Here is an 18,349-nt window from a genome sequence, read left to right as displayed (position 1 = left end):
GTTATGGTAGTGATCAAACAAAATGATGCTTGAGAAAGACCTTTCAGAAATACAAAGCTGTGTGAATTTGGTGGTGTTGGAGGGGTGTCTCTGGGAGTCCCTAATTCTTGTTTGCCTCTTGGGCAGGAATGCTCAGTTCCTTCCCAGAAGATGGGGAATGTCCAAGTAAGGTAGGATATGCTTTGGCCTCAACTCGATTCTTCAACCTCATTTTCTGTTATCTAGCAGTTACCCTATTGACTGATTTCCAACCAAATGGAGGCTCATGAGTCTGGAGATATTGTCCTATAAATTGTAGTCCAGAGTTCCTGGAAGGCCCCTAAGACTCTCAGAAGAGGCTGATGAGGGCAAAACCTTTACCTAGTCACACCAAGACATTACTCGCCTTTTCACTCTCATTCCCTCAGGAGTGAAGAGAAGTTTCCAGAAGCTACATGATGTATATCACACTCTCAGTTTCTCATAAAGAAGTAGACATAAGAATCTACTCTCTTGTCTTAAGCCAGACATTAAATAGGTTTGCAGTGGCACTCGACCCTAATTTTTTTTTTCATTTTTTAAAAAGGTTTATTTAATTATTTTAGAGAGAGAGAGTGCACATGCATGCACACATGCATGCGAGGACAGGGAGGGGCAGAGAGGAGAGAGAATCTCAAGCAGACTACCCCCTGAGCCTGGAGCCCTACGTGGGGCTCAATCTCACAACCCACGAGACCTAAGCTGAAACTAACATTCTGACGCTTCACTGACCGAGCCACCCAGGTACCCCTACCTTAAATTATTTTTGCTTTGGAAAATACCGTTAACTTTCATGAAAATATTTATGTTAACACAGAATGGACTAATTTTATTGTTATTTTCAAGTGCATTAATGTATCTAAAGTGTCTCAGTTGTCATTTCTAATGTAATACATGTCAAAAGCATAGCATGCATAAACAGAAGGTCCTTGCATTCTTCAGTCATTTTAAAGAATGTGCAGAGGTCCTAAGATGGAACCATATGAGCATCTCTGTGTCTGGAGCAGACAGCAGGAGGGCATATGATATGAGGCGGGCTGCAGAAGGATGGAGGAACAGACCAAAGAGTGGGAACAGACCCCAGCGGCCATGTGCGGGATTCTGGTCTTTACGTCAGAGCCATGTGCGGCTATTCCACACATAGCGGAGGCTGCGGCTGACATCCCTTTCTCTCTATGGGATAGTTGTATGGAATTACTCCTTGTTCAAATTACTTTTCCACCCTATGACGATGATTCGTTGTACAAAATGAATTTATAAAGCTCCAACCGAAAGCTTCGTCACCGTATAATGAATCTCCAGGTTGCTTTCTGCAAGAATAACTTTCTCCTACCGGGTCAGATGCAGTGTCTGCGCTCTGCTTACCATTTAAAACCAACCTTATGGTTCCTCTGGAAGTGGGAAATGTTAATAGATGAGCTGACTTTTATCTCCCAATAGTGGCAGGTAGCCCATGTTCCAGTGGGGCGAGAATCAGGGGCAGAGCTTGCGTTCTGGGGGTGCTCCGTGGGGCCGGGGTAGACAGCCCTTTATAACATAAGGCAGCCCTCCCATGCTGCTTGCAACCCTCTCTGCTCTGCTTCGTGGGGCTCTTTTGTCCCTCTGCCCCTCAGAAGCTCTTGGAAACCTGATCCATTGTCAAGTCCCTTCTGTATTCCGTTCACCCTTAGGAAACAACCTTATGACTCCCTTCACCAAGAAGCTACAGGCAGGACACTATGGAGTTAATATCCATGCACCAGGCATATAAAATTTATGAGTTGTAACTTTAGTGTCAGGAAGATAAAAATAATTATCTTAATATGCAGTTTCCAGGAATAAATAGCAATGGAAAGCGTGATTATGATTTTCAGTAACAAGAAAATCATTGTAGATTAGTAAAATCAGTGAGAAAAGACAGATCCGAGCCATGTCAAGGTAAGGGAATGTGTGTGAAAAGAGACTATGGAATGTAGCCAGGGGACAAGGCTCGTTCCCGCAAAACATTTTATCGAGGTACATTCTCCAGGGACTTCTGTTGGAAAAGCATGACCGAAGGGACAGCCTCTACCTTAAAGGAAGCAAATAAGGTGTTGGAACTTCCATCAAGACTGGGACAGTAAATCATCAAGACAGGGAGGAGAATCTTTAAAAATGTTAGTCATCTGAGCAAAAAAATAAAATAAAATAAAATAAAAATGCATGCAATTAAATTGCAGTGTATCTAATTGCAAACAAATTTTTAAATGTGCTTTACCCCCGTTTTTGTTCTCTTTGTTTTTTTCTTTCCCCCTCTTTCCTTTATTTTATTTATTTATTTATTTATTTATTTAGGTTGGGGGGTGGTTTGTGAAGAAGGAGGGAAACTATGAATTCATAGAGGCAGGCTGTCTTTTTTGAATCAACTTTGGTTTGGGTAAGTCATTCTCACCGTGTCAGCCTCAATTTTGCTGTCTCTTCACATTACATACCACAGAGGTGTGGTGAAAGTAGGAATAGAGACACAGTAAGCCCTGAGAGCAAAATGCTTGGCACATATTAGGTGCTCAGTAAATGGCAGCTCTTTTTCCTCATCTTTTCCCTTTTGTTTTTCCTATCTCAGCTGGCATCCGAGATCACTATAATGTATATGTATACACAGAGATATTTTCTAACAGACAGAAAAACAGAAAGAGAGCAAATGTGTATATTGGGAAGACGGATGCTTGTAGTTGGTGAATATATTAAAAATAAAATCCTGTATCCACTGATGTCTGACACTGGATGTGTTTGTTAAATGTAGATTGTATGGACTTCTTTAATGTTAATGTTTGTCTAGAATCTTTCCGAGATTTCATACACCCTCCTCCTCTTCTTTTTTTAAGATTTTATTTATTTATTTGACACAGAGAGAGAACACAAGCATGGGGAGCAGAAAAGGCAGAGGGAGAAGCAGGTTCTCCGCTGAGCAGAGAGCCGGATGTGGAGCTCGATCCCAGGACCATGGATTCATGACCTGAGCTGAAGGCAGATGCTTAACCAACTGAGCCGCCCAGATGTCCAATACACCCCCTCTTCTGATGGTTTTTCCTTACTCCCTTTCTACACAAAGACAACCTGTTTTCTGTGCTATGGAATCCTTCCCTCTATGGGTCAACATCCCCTTCTGCCGGGGATGTCCTGGTTCTGTGCCCTCTGGTTCTCCTCCAGCATCTCAACCCTGCCTTCAAGGAGTCTTCCTGGTTTTCTTTACCTGGGTTTCCTGCCTTCTCCACACCATCCTCCCCAAGCCCCTATTCTATCTGTGGCTTCTTTTTTCATTTCAGGCATGGGTAATCTAATAGGTTCTTTTTTTCTTTTTAAGATTTTATTTATTTATTTGACAGAGAGAGACACAGTGATAAAGGGAACACAAGCAGGGGAAGCAGGAGAGGGAGAAGCAGACTTCCTGCTGAGCAGGGACCCTTGATATTCGGCTCAATCCCAGGACCCTGAAATCATGACCTCAGCCAAAGGTAGATGCTTAACAACTGAGCCACCCAGGGGCCCTGATCTCATAGGTTCTTGAGAAGAATGAAAGTCATCATGGTCACCTGGTTGCCTTGCATAAAATACTGTGACATATGCCTTTCCTCACTCCATCCTCTTGTAACATCAGCTCTTATACCCTCAGCTCCCATACAGCCCACGGCGTGGCTCTGACACAAGCCCACTGTGCATAGGCGTACCTCTTCCTCCCTTTATCCCTCATCAGTTTCCACCATTCAACATCTGTCTGACCCCCGAAGCCTTGCTATTCCTAAACATCCAGGGTAAACACCACCTCCCCTGTGAAGCCTTCCCAGCATCCCTGTCAGAATTAACTCGCTCCTCTTCTGTGTTTCCTGGTAACTGAGGTGGCCACTTAAAAAATGTGCATAAAATATTTACTATGCAATCACTTCATACACAGTGTCAGTGCTGAAGTGTAACAATAAAATGCATATCCATGAACCCATCACATATCTTAATAACAAGAATACTACCAATATTATTGCATCTACTTATTCAGTCCTCTTGCCGCCCCCTGCCCCTGAGGTTTTCCTAAAGAGTGCTATTAAGTTTTGCCTGGTTTGAGACTTATAAAAGTGGTATTATACCATTCAATCTCCTGTAACTTTCTTTTTTATGACCTGTGTTAAAGATTCACGGATGGGGTTGAATGGCACCTGTTGTTCATTCATTTTTGTGGCTGCATCATATCTTATTTTGTGAATACGCCACATCTATGTATCCAGTCTCCTGTCCACACACACTTGTGTTATTTCCAATCTCTTGCTATTATGGATATTTTTGAAACATTTCACGGTGCATGTGTGACAATTTTTCCATGGTTTATAGAGATATTTAGTGTCATATCAACTTAATATTAATAAATTAATATATTTAATGATATGCATAAGTACTACATTGTACAGTGTGCATATCTTTATAAGATAATGCATAATTGTTTTTCAATATTGTTATATTAGCTTACCCACTGCTCCCAATGTATAAGCTTGGACATTTTCTTAAAATTCTCTTTTGAAACTCATCATTATCATACTTTGTACCATGTCTATTGGTATTTAAATAGTCATCTCCTGATAAGATGGTAAACATCCTATCTGATTCACCTGTTTATTCCCATGGTCTACATCAGAAATGTTTATAAAAATGATAAATGAATACCAAACTGAAATAAATATAACAATCTGTATTTGAGTTACAAGATTTTCTGCTTTTTAATGCAAACAGCATTAAAAACAGCATAATGCAAAAATGCATTATGTGCAAACAGCATTGTGCAAAAATGATTAATTCAATCAGATTGCTTTCCTATTAGATCAGCAGAATAAAGAAAATGATAGTTTCATTTGAGAGAGAAGGTTCTGAATCTGAAGCAAGGAGAGAAGGCCTACCTATAAACATAAAAGTGTGACTCAGGATGTGGACACTAGAGCCCAGGGAAATGGGCACTGGAAGATAAATAAGAGAATTTTTATTTAGGGGATGGGAATCATAAAGCACTTTATACTCCTCCGAAGATTTTCACCTTAGGCTCTCTAGGTGGCATCCTGCTCCAAAGTCTCACTACTAATGCTAGTTGTTCCAATTTTTTTTTTTTTTTTTTTTTTAATCGTATAGACTGAATATAGTTGTCTGGGCTGGTCTGGAAACGTAACCATGTAATTTTTACCATTTTCTCTCAGGGTAAATAACTCAAAATTCTGAACAACTCCTGACAAATACACTCTCAGAAAAATGACTTCTCTATAAAATGGGGAACTCCTATGTTTAGAAAGTAGGTCTCTGCCTTTTATCACTCCAATCTTTTCACCCCTAGGGCTGAAAAAGCCAGAGGCTAAAGAAAAGAAGCATTCCCATGCTCTTAAAGACAAAACGCACAACATCCATGAAACTATTCTTTGATCATTGCTTGTCTTCTACTTTAAAAAGATAACTCAGAAAGAGGGTGCCCAGACCTCCCGAAGTCTAAGACAGTCAGGCATTCCTGATGAGGAGAGATGTCAGAAGTTTAACAGAAGACCACTGGCTCAAAGAAGAGAAGACTATGTCAGCAACATTGCTCAACCCGTGTATAAAGGGCACAAGGCACTCCTGAAACCCCCCATGTGAATGCAGTGGAAAATAAAAGGCTTCAAAACATTCAGAGGTCGTTGACCTGGTCCTGCCCACATCTTTGATGCTGGCTTTCACATCACGTGCAAGCTGATGCTTTAGTAGGTCAATGCCTAAGCACAAATTCCTGAATTCAGTGTGTCTCTTTGCGAGTAGAGAAGAGTCAACAAAAAGTGGGTGAGAACTACACTATAAATCTCAAGCAAGCAACCCCGCTTGGACAGATCCAGCTTGTCTCTACAACCACAAAACCATCCAACCATCAAAAAGAGAATACATCTGGAACAGAACTCAGTGTTTTCAGCCCTGGTAGAACACACGTGCTCACAGCCCTCTGTCGGGTGTTTAAAGGGACAGCCAATGCTTGCTGAAGTTACAGGGAAAAGGTTTAACAGAGACAGAAGTCTTTATTGGTCAGATTAACTTGGACACTTAAACTGTTTTTGAAAGTCCACGGACAGATGTGTTTGAATTTCCATCCTAGTTCACCATGCTAAGCCACAGTAATGATTTGCATTTACTGAACACCTACTATGTCACAAAATCTGGCTTTTGGCTATAACAAGAGTTTGGGGACTTAGGGGGTGGGGCAGGTGTGTAAGGATGCTGTTCAGGGGCAAAGGGTGGCAAAAGGGGAAGAGCACATTTATCTGACAACAACTAATTTTCTGTGAACCCAATACAACTTGCTCTCTTGAGCCGATGGTACTGGGCATTTACTTTCATCCACATTCAGCACAGTGAAGTATAATGTGAGGAAATGAAGCTTTTCGCCTTTTCATTTGTTTTTCAATTCTCAACTCTTTCTTTCCCTCAATCTTGCTGCAATTTTGCTCTTGGTTAGAGCAAGAATTTTAGGGCTGAGACCATTTTTCTCAAGTCGTAAGTTAACCTGCACTCCCGTGGAAAGCCACTGGGGGTTCAACCCAGCTGTTCTTTGTAGCATCCTATATGCCCCTGGCAGTGAAAAGCCCTTTGCCACATTCCTCCAGCCCTGCCCAGAGGACTTTCATCTTCCACTAGACCAACAACCAGTGAGCTATAACCCACATTCCCTCTCCCCATGCCAAATGGAGGCCGGGAGAAAAGTGTTTGGAAACACGGGCTATATGTTAGCCTATTATTTATGTCATCAATAGATTTTAATGGAAACGACACACACAAAGCATCTTGCTAGGTTTTGTAAAGATTACTCAGCATAACTTCATTTTTATTTTTTTTTAATTTATTTAAAAGCCACCTGTCCTTTCTCTCCTGTGCCTGGAGCGCTTCCCCTGAAGCCACTTCACCTCTTCCACAGGTGCTCTGTCTGCTAACAGCCAGCAGTCTGAAAGATGCTGTCAAGCAAACGGCCGAAGCGAACGTTCAGAGAAAACCAGAAGGGGGTTTTGATCGGATTCCTTGCTGTTCCCCTGCTGTTCCCCGCAGCCCTCGCTGAGTACCCAAACGGTAGCCCCTGCACCCCTCCGCCCACCTCGCACTCTCTGGCCTCCTGTTCCCAGCCCTGGAATTCTGACAAAGCGGGACAAAGTCCTACCCAGAATATCTTTAAAATCATCCAGATTTATTTGGAGAGGTAAAATAAGAGGAAAATAAAATGAAATTCTAAATAACGTGGTCAAACAGGGAAAGTGCTGAGCCAGTTCAGAAAAAAAACAAAAACAAAAAACAGGTTAACTGTCATGAGGCTAATATTATCAATTATCTAGAGAATTAAAATTTTATTACTTGTGCTCATAATAATGAACCATTCTTACTAAGGAATTCCTTAGGATGTTCACATAGCAAAGCGCTCACTTCCCTTCCTTGTGTCCAATTGTGTTTCACTAAAGCTGACCTGTAAGAAAGGTCATGGTGCTTATGCTTCTGCTGGGTTACGGGTTTAGAAAACAAAAGGTTTTTAATCTATCATGATGCTTTAGGATTGTAGATTTGAGAGCAGAAGCAGCTATAACTCCATCATAAAGAGAGTAAACTGTTATCCGGGGAAATTAAGTGACGATGAACCCACAATCTGGAAAATTACACCAGTACTTATTTTTCCTGAAACACATTTGGCTATCCCCTAACCGTATTCTGGGGAGACCAAAGCTACACTTAAGACAAAACAGGACACCAGGGTGCCTGGGTGGCTCAGTCGGTTACATGTTCAACTCTTGCTTTTGGCTCAGGTCATAATCTCAGGGTCATGTGATCGAGCCCCACACTGAGGTCTGCACAGAGGGCTCCACACTGAGCTTGGAGCCTGCTTAAGATTCTCTCCCTCACCCTCCATCCCTCCCCAATGTGTACTTGCTCTCTTTCTCTCTCTCTAAAAACAACAACAATAACAACAATAATAATAAATCTATTAAATAAAATGAGACAAAATAAGACATGAAGTAACCTGGAACATGAGAATATATTCATATGTGGGGCGCCTGGGTGTCTCCGTCAGTTAAACATCAGCCTTTCACTCAAGCCATGATCTCGGGGTCCTGGGATCCAGCCTCAGGCTCCCTGCTCAGTGGGGAGTCTGAGTCTCCCTGTCCCTCTCCACCATCCCCACCTCCACTTACGTTCTCTCTCTCTCTCCAATAAATAAGTAAAATCTTTAAAAAAAGAGTACAGTCATACGTTAAAAGTACAGGACATAAAACAAAAAACAAGACATAAGGATACTTTTTTACTTAGAGAGAAGGTCTGACAACTGGCTCACACATATAGCATTACTCATTGTTGCATTACCTAATTCATTTTCATTTTTAATATGTTTTTCAAATAGCTAAGAATAGCGCAGATTACTCATCCTTTATAAATACAATGCAGATGATGTTGTAACATGATAATATTCCCGGGAATTCATAAATTTGGTGACAGAAAATATCTAAGTCATCAGCCTTTTAAAAAAATAGGATCTTCTGTTTTTCCAGTACCTAACCATTTGAGAAAAAGTGAAGTCTCCTGATAAAGTAGCCAGGTCAAGAGAGGAAAGAATCAAGGTACAAACCTTAGTCTAAGGTCAGTGTGGTTGCACTGGTAGGTGAAAAGCCTCCCAGCTGCCCATTGTACTTCCTGTCCTCTTGTGCCATTCAACTTTGTTCACTCGCAGCCATGGTAATCTTTCTAGTTTTCCTCTTCTGCATAAAATCCTTCCTTGCTTCCCCAATGCCTAGTTGATAAATTCCAAAATTTCATACGCTTATAAGCTGGATATACTTGTGCAAGCACTTACCATGCACCAAGCATTTTACATGAAAACACAGAAGCTGGAACAGGTGCGGAGTGTGATACAGACTATGTCTTGCAACACCCTCCATCCTAGCACCCAGATGATTGTCTTAGTCCCAGGTGAAAGGGCTCCTTCCCTGCAGTCACAAAATCCACTGAGAGGCATCTCAGTATGGTGGTGATGCTCAGGCAAGAGGTGAATCCTGGCCTTCATGGGGCCAAAGGGATGACAGCATACTGAGCAGTGACCCACAACCAATCCAGACTTCAGGAAGGCCAAGGCACTCATCACTCACTGGTAGCCCTGGTGACTCCATATTAGGCTTAGGCCATGGTGAGTTTAGCAGCATCCATTGGTATCTTTTGATGTAGGTATGGTGGCCAGAATAAAAGCAAGTAAAAAAGGGTCCCTGGGTGACTCAGTCAGTTAAGCTGCTACCTTTGGCTCAGGTCATGATCCAGGGGTCTTGGGCTCCAGCCCTGCATCAGGCTCCCTGATCAGCAGGGGAGTGTGTTTCTCCTCCCTGTGCACCCAACCTCACATTCTCTCTCTCTCAAATAAACAAATAAAATCTTAAAAAAAAAAAAAAGGCAAATAAAAATAGAAGAGTTCAGACAGCACAGAGAAGGCTTGGTTTTTCCAAGCAAGGGATCCCTCCGGGTTCCTAAAGGCCCATCAGGAGAAATCTATGGTTAGAACTACCATTGTTGCAGGTGGCAACAAAGTCAAAGAAATACATTCATATTATAGTTATTCAGCAGTTTGGCCTTGGAAACATGGGTTACTCTTGTATCCACTACAAATTAAAGTGCTCTTAAAAATAAAATAGATCTGCCCTGTCCATTTGAAAAAAAAATGGAAGTACAGCAGTTTTACCTAATTATCTTAGTAATTAAATGACCAATGTAGATCACTTCAAGATCAAGGGGCCTAAATGAATTTGCCAGAGATTATTTTAATGCAAACAGAGGTAAACGTCCATGATACTCATAATTTTTCCAACTTGAATGATGCAGCTATAGAAGGGTAGCTTAACAAAATAATAATCTCTATTTGATTTTGAAATGCAGAATTTTGCAGTAGGATTATCAAGTTTATCTTCCTAATTGCATGTTGCTGTTAAAAAAAAAAAAAAAACTGGGGCACCTGGGTGGCTCAGTGAGTTAAAGCCTTTGCCTTCTGCTCAGGGTTCTGGGATCAAGCCCCACATCAGGCTCTCTGCTCGGCAGGGAACCTGCTTCCCCTCCTCTCTCTCTGCCTGCCTCTCTGCCTACTTGTGATCTCTGTCAAATAAATAAATAAAACATCTTAAAAAAAAACATGAAAAGTGGCAAAGAGAAAACTACATTTAAATATCCTCCGGGTTAGGGTTTATTTTTTAAAATGATTAAAAAATAAATAACTGTAGTCAGGACCAAAAGCTTGAGACATAAATATTGACAGTAGAAGCCAACTGGTTAAATATAAATTTTCACACTGAATAAAGTGTTAAGAAATATGTATCACATGACACAGGAATGACTATATTTGTTTAAGCACTTACTATGTGCCAGACATATTGTAAGTATTATTTCCACTTTTTATAACAACGCTGCTAGGGAAGTATTACTAAACTTATTTTGCAGAAGAAACTAAGACTCACAAAACTTAGGTGACTTGTCCCCAGATGCTCATGGAGAACCCACTGGCAGCTGGATGATCTGGTAGTGTGACTGCCTCCCACTTGCTCCCCGATTCTTCTCTCAGGATCTCCTTCCGAGAGCATGTGAACTAGAACAGCACAGACACGGATGTGTGCATAGGGGTGGGGGACAGAAGCTTAGCTGAGCTCAGAAGAGAGTAAAGGTAGATGAAGGTAGGTAGAACACTCTCCCCAAATGACAATATTTCAACAATTTTTTAAGGATCCAGGTTAAATGTCATTGTTAAGATCAAGATGAAAGGGAATTTGTGAAAATGGCATGAAAGCGAAAACACTGAAACATGGGAAAGAGATAGGCAAAAGGTGGCAGGTTTTATTCGTTCCCACCCCTGCAGCTACCCACATATGAATGTTTTCCTTTTGCTCCAAAAGATACTTCCCTTAAGACTTGTTCCACATTGGAACATTGTATCAGGTACTATGCTCATTGTGTATCATATTCTCATTAGGGTTTGCAGGCTACATCTTTTTAAACATTCTCATGTTGTATAGATATTTTCTTATTTACAAAGCAAATTAAGAAGGGTGCCAGCATCCAAAGAAACAACTATTTTAGGTGGAATGCAAATATATCTTAATCTGTTTTATACCAGATCTCTGGCTATCCCAGTGGCCTTTGCCCAACAGACTCCTAGTTTGATGATTTAGTTCTGCAGAATTTTGTGGCTATTGGTGGGGAGGAAAATAAGTTCTCTAGATAAAGGTTAATGGGTCTTGCCAGTTAAATATTTGCTTGTATTTGAATTTGTTCTCATGAATCTTCCACGATGTACTTTTATGTCAAAAGGTTACAGAGATGGAGAGATTTGCTGAATTAAAAAAAAAAAAAAAAGATCTGACTAGTAATGAAAATATCGAATCTCGCTTTATGATGCTATTTAGGTTTTCTAAAAATTTTCTGTGGAATGTAGAGATAATAATCCTCTATTATGTTCATTTTCCAGTGAGGAAGCTACAGCAGAGAAAGGCTAAACAAGCTGACAGTAGAGGTGGGTTTGGGAAATCTGTCCTGATAGGAATTGCATGTGTGGCCAAATGATTTCACATAGTGGATAACCAGTGTCTTTTTCCACTTAAAAACATATTTATGTAAACTTTATAAATAGGATTTATCCAAATATATATCACATAGACCCAACAGCTCTTGTTCATTTAGACCCATCCAATTTTGCATATTCCAGAAGAGATCTGAGTATGTAATTGTAACATAATTAAGTGTGTAATTCCCAGCTCTTCAAAACCTTGGTACCTAGTTGTGCCCTGTTTTTTCTACTGGCTCATTCCTCCAGGGCAACAGGCACTTTATAACTATTTGCTTAAGTTGGATTTATACCCTCAAGTTTGAAGGCTGTATATTTCAGACTGTTTGGAAGCATTTCCGTTCCTGGAACACGGAAGCTGGCAAGCTTTTTCCAATAATTTGTTTCTCCACCTGTCCCCAAAACATGCAAGAGGAATGGCTATCTTTTCATTCTTCTGGATCAGAAATGTTGGAACAACTACCCAGGCTAATTAATAAGGCACAATTATACTTTTTGAACCAAGGAGCCATGATAGGAATCAGATGAAAAGCTTCTTACAGGAGATTCTAGATCAGACAGACTCATGAGCTCAGAACCAAGAATTCTCGCACATATTTCTGGATACTTCAGCATTGACGGGCATCTTGCCCAGAAAGCCTTATTTTTCAGCTCAATTACTATGCGCTGAGCTCTCCACATGCAAGTCTGCTTTGTCATATCATTTCCTCACCTCTACTATGAAGAATATTAAGAATTCTATGGATCCTTCCAGCCACCAAGGCTTAAATTATTTGTGTAATTAAACAAAAATGAGGTAGAGGGCGGTTTGTGATATTTCCAGATAAAGACCTGATCAAGGGTTGGGTATTGGCTATATGCCTTGACTTGGGTTTAGAACATCTTTCCTTAGTCTCTGTCCTTTTCAGGCAATGCTATGTGATGGTTCAGTCAGTGAAAAGTCATTGAGCCCCCACTTTGGGCACCTCTTAGTGGTGAGTACAAAGATGAGTAAGTTCTCAATCAACAGGAACACACTGGAGAAGAAATACATGGGATGAGCAAAGAGCTACAGAAGGAAAGGTGAGGGAGAGAGACCTTCTGTGAGTAAAGAATACAAAAATAAAATCTAAAGAAATGCATCAGAAATAGGACAGGTGTGATGGGTTTCCTGTTGGAGCCAGTGGGATGTAACACTGAACATGAAGGGTTCTGAATGTGGATCTAAACGTTTTAGGAAATAGGAAGGACTTGAAGTTTGGAGCTGGGAAGGATATGACCAAAACTGTACTATGAAAGGACTGAAGTGCAAGCAGAAATTAGGGGAGGTGGGAGGTCCAAGGGAGGAGGGTTAGGCTGATTAGCACAGTGGTCTAAGCAGGAGGTGACAAGGGCCTGGGGCAGAATGGGTAGCAATCTGAAGGGTGGGAAGTGACAGTGGGAGCCACCACAACATGGCCACTCCCATTTCTGTGGTGTGTGAGTAAAGGAAAACATAAACAGATGAAGACCCAGTTCCCCAACCGGGTGATTCAGGGTATGTTGTCCTGAGATAAGGGAGGAAAGTATGAAAGTGCTGAATGAGTTTTAGACATCTTGAAATTAAGGTGACTATCGAACAACTGGGTAGATATCCACTTGGCAGGTAGCAATGCAAGTCTAGATTTCTAAGAGATGCTGGAAAGTTAAGATCTGGTACTACTCCATTAGTCAACCTCCACTCCTACTTCTACAAAACAGAAGATGGCTGCCAGGGCAGCTAACCTAAAAGCCAGGCTGTGCTAAAAGTTTTACCTGTTCCTGACCCCTCCGCAGGAAGCGTTCCCACTCCCATTTTATTGGTGGGGATGCTGCAGCTCAGAGACCTTGCATAGCATGGAAGTCAGCAGTGAGGTGGCCGAGTTCTGATTCACAATATTATTTGCACATTTCACATCCATACAAAAAAGGATAGCTTTTTCCCTCCTTTTATTTCAGGGCTCCCGATATTAAGTACTACCATGTGTTCCTTTGTCCATTAATATCTATTCTCCTCTTCTGGTCTTCATTCATTCTACTTGACTCAAATCTCAAATCAGCCCCAGTTATATTTAGTGCCATTCCCCACCCCATCACTGCTCTTAACCTAGTGAGCTGCTCACTTGCTCATTAGAAAGGATTCCAAGATAGTATAATTTCAGCTCCTGTGTTGTGAGTTCTGTCCACAAGCACACCAGGGCATGATCCTTTGGATGAGCTTTGGGCCATGTGGCCCACACACATCAGAATACACGCTGGGTGTCTAGAAGAACTGCTCTTCCTAATGGGACAGGTCATCGTGGCACCAAATGCTCCCTAACAGAGCCTCACAGGCTATTCAACTAAAAAGAAATAATTTTCTTCTCATCAGCAATTTGGTGGCTACCTCTGACTTCTTCTTCTTCTTCTTCTTCTTCTTCTTATTATTATTATTATTATTATTATTTGCAATTTCTTTGACTCTCTGGCAAAATGTCAAGTCATAAAACAGCTATCTAGATTTCTCCATCTTTATTATGGAGATCATGCTAAAGTGGCTTTTCAATTTCTAGCCTCTAGCTCTCCATGGAAAGTTGTATTTTCTAATTAATCATGTGTCTTGCCATTCTTGGTTAACTAGTTCTGAATGAGAAAATCCTATGCTCCATGTGCTAGGGCTCACACTTTGTTTCCCAGTACCTCTGCTAACTCTGAAGTCATAAATAAATTCTTACAGTGTGGCAGGTGAAAATTATTATTCTCCTTCCAGATGAGGAAGCAGCTGCCCAGAGTGGACTGTGACTCATTCAGCTCCCTACATCTTTTTAATGAACCATTCACAGCCAACCTCCCTGGCCTCCAGTAGAGAAGAAACAGAGACATGCAGACTTCTTAAATCAGAACAGTGGGCATGTCGGAGAGAGGAGGAGGGGTGTTACAGCTCAAGAGATGGACCTGGAGGGGCGCCTGGGTGGCTCAGTGGGTTAAGCCGCTGCCTTTGGCTCAGGTCATGATCTCAGGGTCCTGGGATCGAGTCCCACATCGGCCTCTCTGCTCGGCAGGGAGCCTGCTTCTCTCTCTCTCTCTCTCTCTCTGCCTGCCTCTACATCTACTTGTGATTTCTCTCTGTCAAATAAATAAATAAAAAATCTTAAAAAAAAAAAAAAAAAAAAAGAGATGGACCTGGAAGGAATGAATACGTAGGCACGCTGACCTTCAGGGAACTTTCTATTAGTCTGTTTACATACAGTACTGGGGGAGAAATTCTCCTTCAAATCCAACCCACAGGACTGTTTTTTAGTCAAGTTTCTTTTGCTGTTGCCGCTCAAAGCTGGGGCTTGCTTTGCTGAGGCCTCTTACCTTTCTCACCTGCCTATACGATAGCAAGAAAACATGTTTTCCTTCTGGCCCACCTAACTGAGTATGTAGGCAGAGGCCACATTACGTTCACCTATGTGATCCTAACATTCAAATAAGGAATGTATCTAAAATAGAATACTTGTAGAAGTATTGAGATCCCTGTTTCTAGAGTTATTCAACCAGACCAGTATGGAGGGTCTTTGGCCGTGCAGCTGTCATTCATTGTATTATTTCTAAATTTCCCAATATTTTAAGGGCATTCTTATTAAAAGCAATTGCACCAATCCCAAGTTTAAAAATATATGTGACTAAATAATGCATGCTAGTCATCAAGTGACTGTTACGATTAGTTTAATATTCTGATTTTAATAATGATTGATCCTAGAAATTATTAAATGTCTTCAGGCCATTGTTTTTAATGACAAGCACCAGTCTGTTAAGTGTTAATTGGACACTTACTGTATGTCAGAACCCAGGGATAAAAGGATGAGAAACACAGAGCCTGTCCTCAATAATTTACATTCTAGTGAGGGGGCTGTCTCCATTATTGGGACTGAGGGGTCACAGTCTAGTTATATAATTTCATTTTGTACCTCTGTTCCTCAGAACAGAGAATGTTTTCCTGGGGTTACTATGGGTTCTAAGAGGCCTATGTAGAAATCTTCTTTGCAAACTAAGGTTAGGAGAGAGGATCTTTAACTTCTGAGGTCACTCAAGTCTCTACGGTAATTGATCCGGCTGGGAAAAGCCTATGGCAGAAAAAGGAAGGAGGAGAAGGCCTGCAAGGTCACTTCAAAACCAACCTGAACCTGTACCCTTCCTTGCTATAAATTCAGTGTAGATATACATACACCTTCACCCTAACCCCACCTCACTCGCACCTCCACATGCAGCACAATCCCAGCGAAGGAAGGGCAAACCTTGCTCCGCCCCTTAGTGACTGTCCTTTGGAGAAAAGCAATATACGGCCTCCACTTAGATCCTGTTCTACCAGATTAGAGTCTGTTTCTAATCAAATGGAATTTAGGTTTAAACCGGAATTAGATTTGGGATTTACAGTCATTTCTACTTTCATTCATTTCGTAGATACCAGCCTCTCTCGGCCTAGCTTTAATCCAATGCACTTCGGAAGGAATTACACAGGAGTTGGCCATGAGCCTGGGGCGGCGGTGGAGGGGGCTCTAACGCCTGGGACCCTCCGAAAACCTCCCGACTGGGTCAATCCTGACTTGCTTCGGGATCTTCGGCACTCACCGCCACCCTACAGCGACTGCACTAGCCGCGGGATCCTGGCGTTAGCCCTTCTCGCGTTTGTCGGACGCCGCCCCTCGTTCGGGAGAGGATTTCGCCACCAGCACCTCAGGCTTCCCCGCGCACCCGCAGAATGAAAAGCGAAAGCCGTGGCTGGCTGGCCGAGGGGGCAGTCGAACGTGCTTCTGAATCCGCAGTGGCCGCGAGGGCTGTCACCGCATAGTGAGGACCCCGTCCTCAACTTTCAGCTCAAGTCGGGTACCCCGGAGGCCGCCGCAGCCCCGACGCGCCCTCGCCTGCCGGCCCAGAGCCCTCAGGCTCCGCGGCCCAGTGGCGCCCTCCCGCAGTGGGTCCCTGGCCACCCCACCTCCCGCGCAGCGCGCCTCCAGCTGGCTGGCCAACCTAGCTCCCCTGCCTCGGGGCAAGACGCGCCCCAGGGAGTTCAGCTGCTCAGCAGACCCAACTTCGGCTTCTCAAGTGACACGACGCCCTCCCTCGAGCGCGCGCCAGCCACCGCCAGCCTCCACCCGAGGTCCTTACAGCCCAGCCGCGGGAAAATGAAATGCCCTGCAAGGGGCGCTCCCCTGGATTTTGAAAAACCGCTCATTCGCTCCGCGAGCGCCTTCATCCTCCACCCGCAACCTCTGGCCAGATGATTTTCACCCTGGGACGCGCCCAGGTGGAGGGGCTTGGGAGCTGGGGCTGGAGGAAAGGAGGCAGCAGCGTTGAGTTGCCGGGATGCAGCTGCGCGCCTCTTGCGACGAGGGGCTGACCGCCCTGCGGCTCGACTGAGCAGGGGAGCGGGCTTCTGCGCCTCTCCCTCGCGGAGGACCGCACACGCTTACCCTCTCTCTCTCTCTCTCTCTCACGCACACAAACACACACACACGCACACACTGCCGCCAGCACCCTCACCCCGCGAGCCCGGACGCGGAGGTCGGAGCCACTGGCCACTTTAAGACAGGGGCTGAAACACCCAGATAGAGGCAGAGGCTCTTCCGTCTCCCCCAAGCTTTCACCATCCTAGGAGCTCCCCTCCACTGCCACCACAATCACCCCTATTTTCCCAGAGCAAGAAAGCTCTGGCTTCAGAGATTCCCCTCCCTGAGCTAGCGGTTCAAGCTGAAGGGGGCGGGGATGGATTGAGGGAGCACTGGAAAGGGAGCCCGCGCTCACCTCCGCCCTCTTCGAGGGGAACTAGCCAGCCCCACTCGCCTTTGGAGCAAAACTAGGCGGACAAGGCCGGACAGCCAGACCCCGAGGCGCGCCAACTCCGGCGAGGGCAGGGAGAGTAGCGACAGCAGCAGCCGCTTCGCGCGTTGCAAACGCACCGACTCTCCGAATAGGCTGAACCTCGGGCGCAGATGGGTGGAGGCGCGAGGGGCGGAGGAGGAGTTGCTGGGGCCGAGAGGGATGACGTCCTCCAGCGCCTCGGGCTCGCAGGGACTGAAGATTCCTGCTCTCGCCCGGCCCAGCGCGCTCTCTCCAGGGCTTCGCAGAGGCGCCGCGCCCGGCTCCGCTGCGGCTCCCGAACCGCGCGCGTGGGGGCGATCCCGACCAGCTTGAACCAGGGGTGCAAGCCCTCTGGCCATCTCAGAGCACCTCTCTGTCTGTTCCTCGCCTTGGGGTGCCCGCTCGAGAGTCTCTTCCGATTCTAGGCGGGCAGGGGGAAGGCAGCCCCCGGCCGGGCCAGCCTCGCCCCTTCCTCGCTTTCTCCCTCATCGACCTCGAGCCAAGGGCAGGCACCCGCGCCCCGGCCCCTGCCCACTGGGCGAGCCGGTGTCCCGGCCTGCGCCCGCTGCGAAGACGGACGAGGCACCGCTAAGGAGAGGCGCTCACCTGGGTCACCCGAAGCCTTCCCCTCCAGCCCTTCCAGGAGCCCGTTCGCAGCCCCCAGGCACAACCTTCCTCCAAGAAAAAAAGTAGCGCAAGGGCACAAGAGAGGTAGGGCGGCTCACAGGTCCCTGCGCAGCGGCTTTTTCCTTCTGATTCTCCCGGTTCCAGTCTCGGGTTCAGCGGCGGGAAAGGGCTGTCGGAGGCTGGAAGGGGCCGTCAGACCCGGGTTCCTCCCGCGGCGGTGACGGCGGCACCTCCAAGTTGCCACCTGCAGCGCGCGTCGGGCGCCTGTGACAGCCCGCGCCGCTCTGCCCGCGCCGGCCGACCCTCCCCGCC

General features: G+C 44.5%; 1 protein-coding gene across 1 annotated transcript in view; it reads right to left on the bottom strand.

The window, feature by feature from the left end:
* EPB41L3 (erythrocyte membrane protein band 4.1 like 3) overlaps nucleotides 1-18,128 on the bottom strand; it is a 231,978-nt gene extending 213,850 nt beyond the window's left edge. The window contains exon 1 of the mRNA XM_059409241.1: nucleotides 18,017-18,128. The gene's annotated coding sequence lies outside the window, so the exon portion shown is untranslated. The remainder of the gene's footprint in view (nucleotides 1-18,016) is intronic.
* Nucleotides 18,129-18,349: the final 221 nt, after the last annotated feature.

This window comes from Mustela nigripes, chromosome 8 (genome assembly GCF_022355385.1).
Source record: "Mustela nigripes isolate SB6536 chromosome 8, MUSNIG.SB6536, whole genome shotgun sequence".
Lineage (NCBI taxonomy): Eukaryota > Metazoa > Chordata > Mammalia > Carnivora > Mustelidae > Mustela > Mustela nigripes.
The sequence above is the reverse complement of the archived record's forward strand: the minus strand, read 5'-3'. Positions and strand labels throughout refer to the sequence as shown.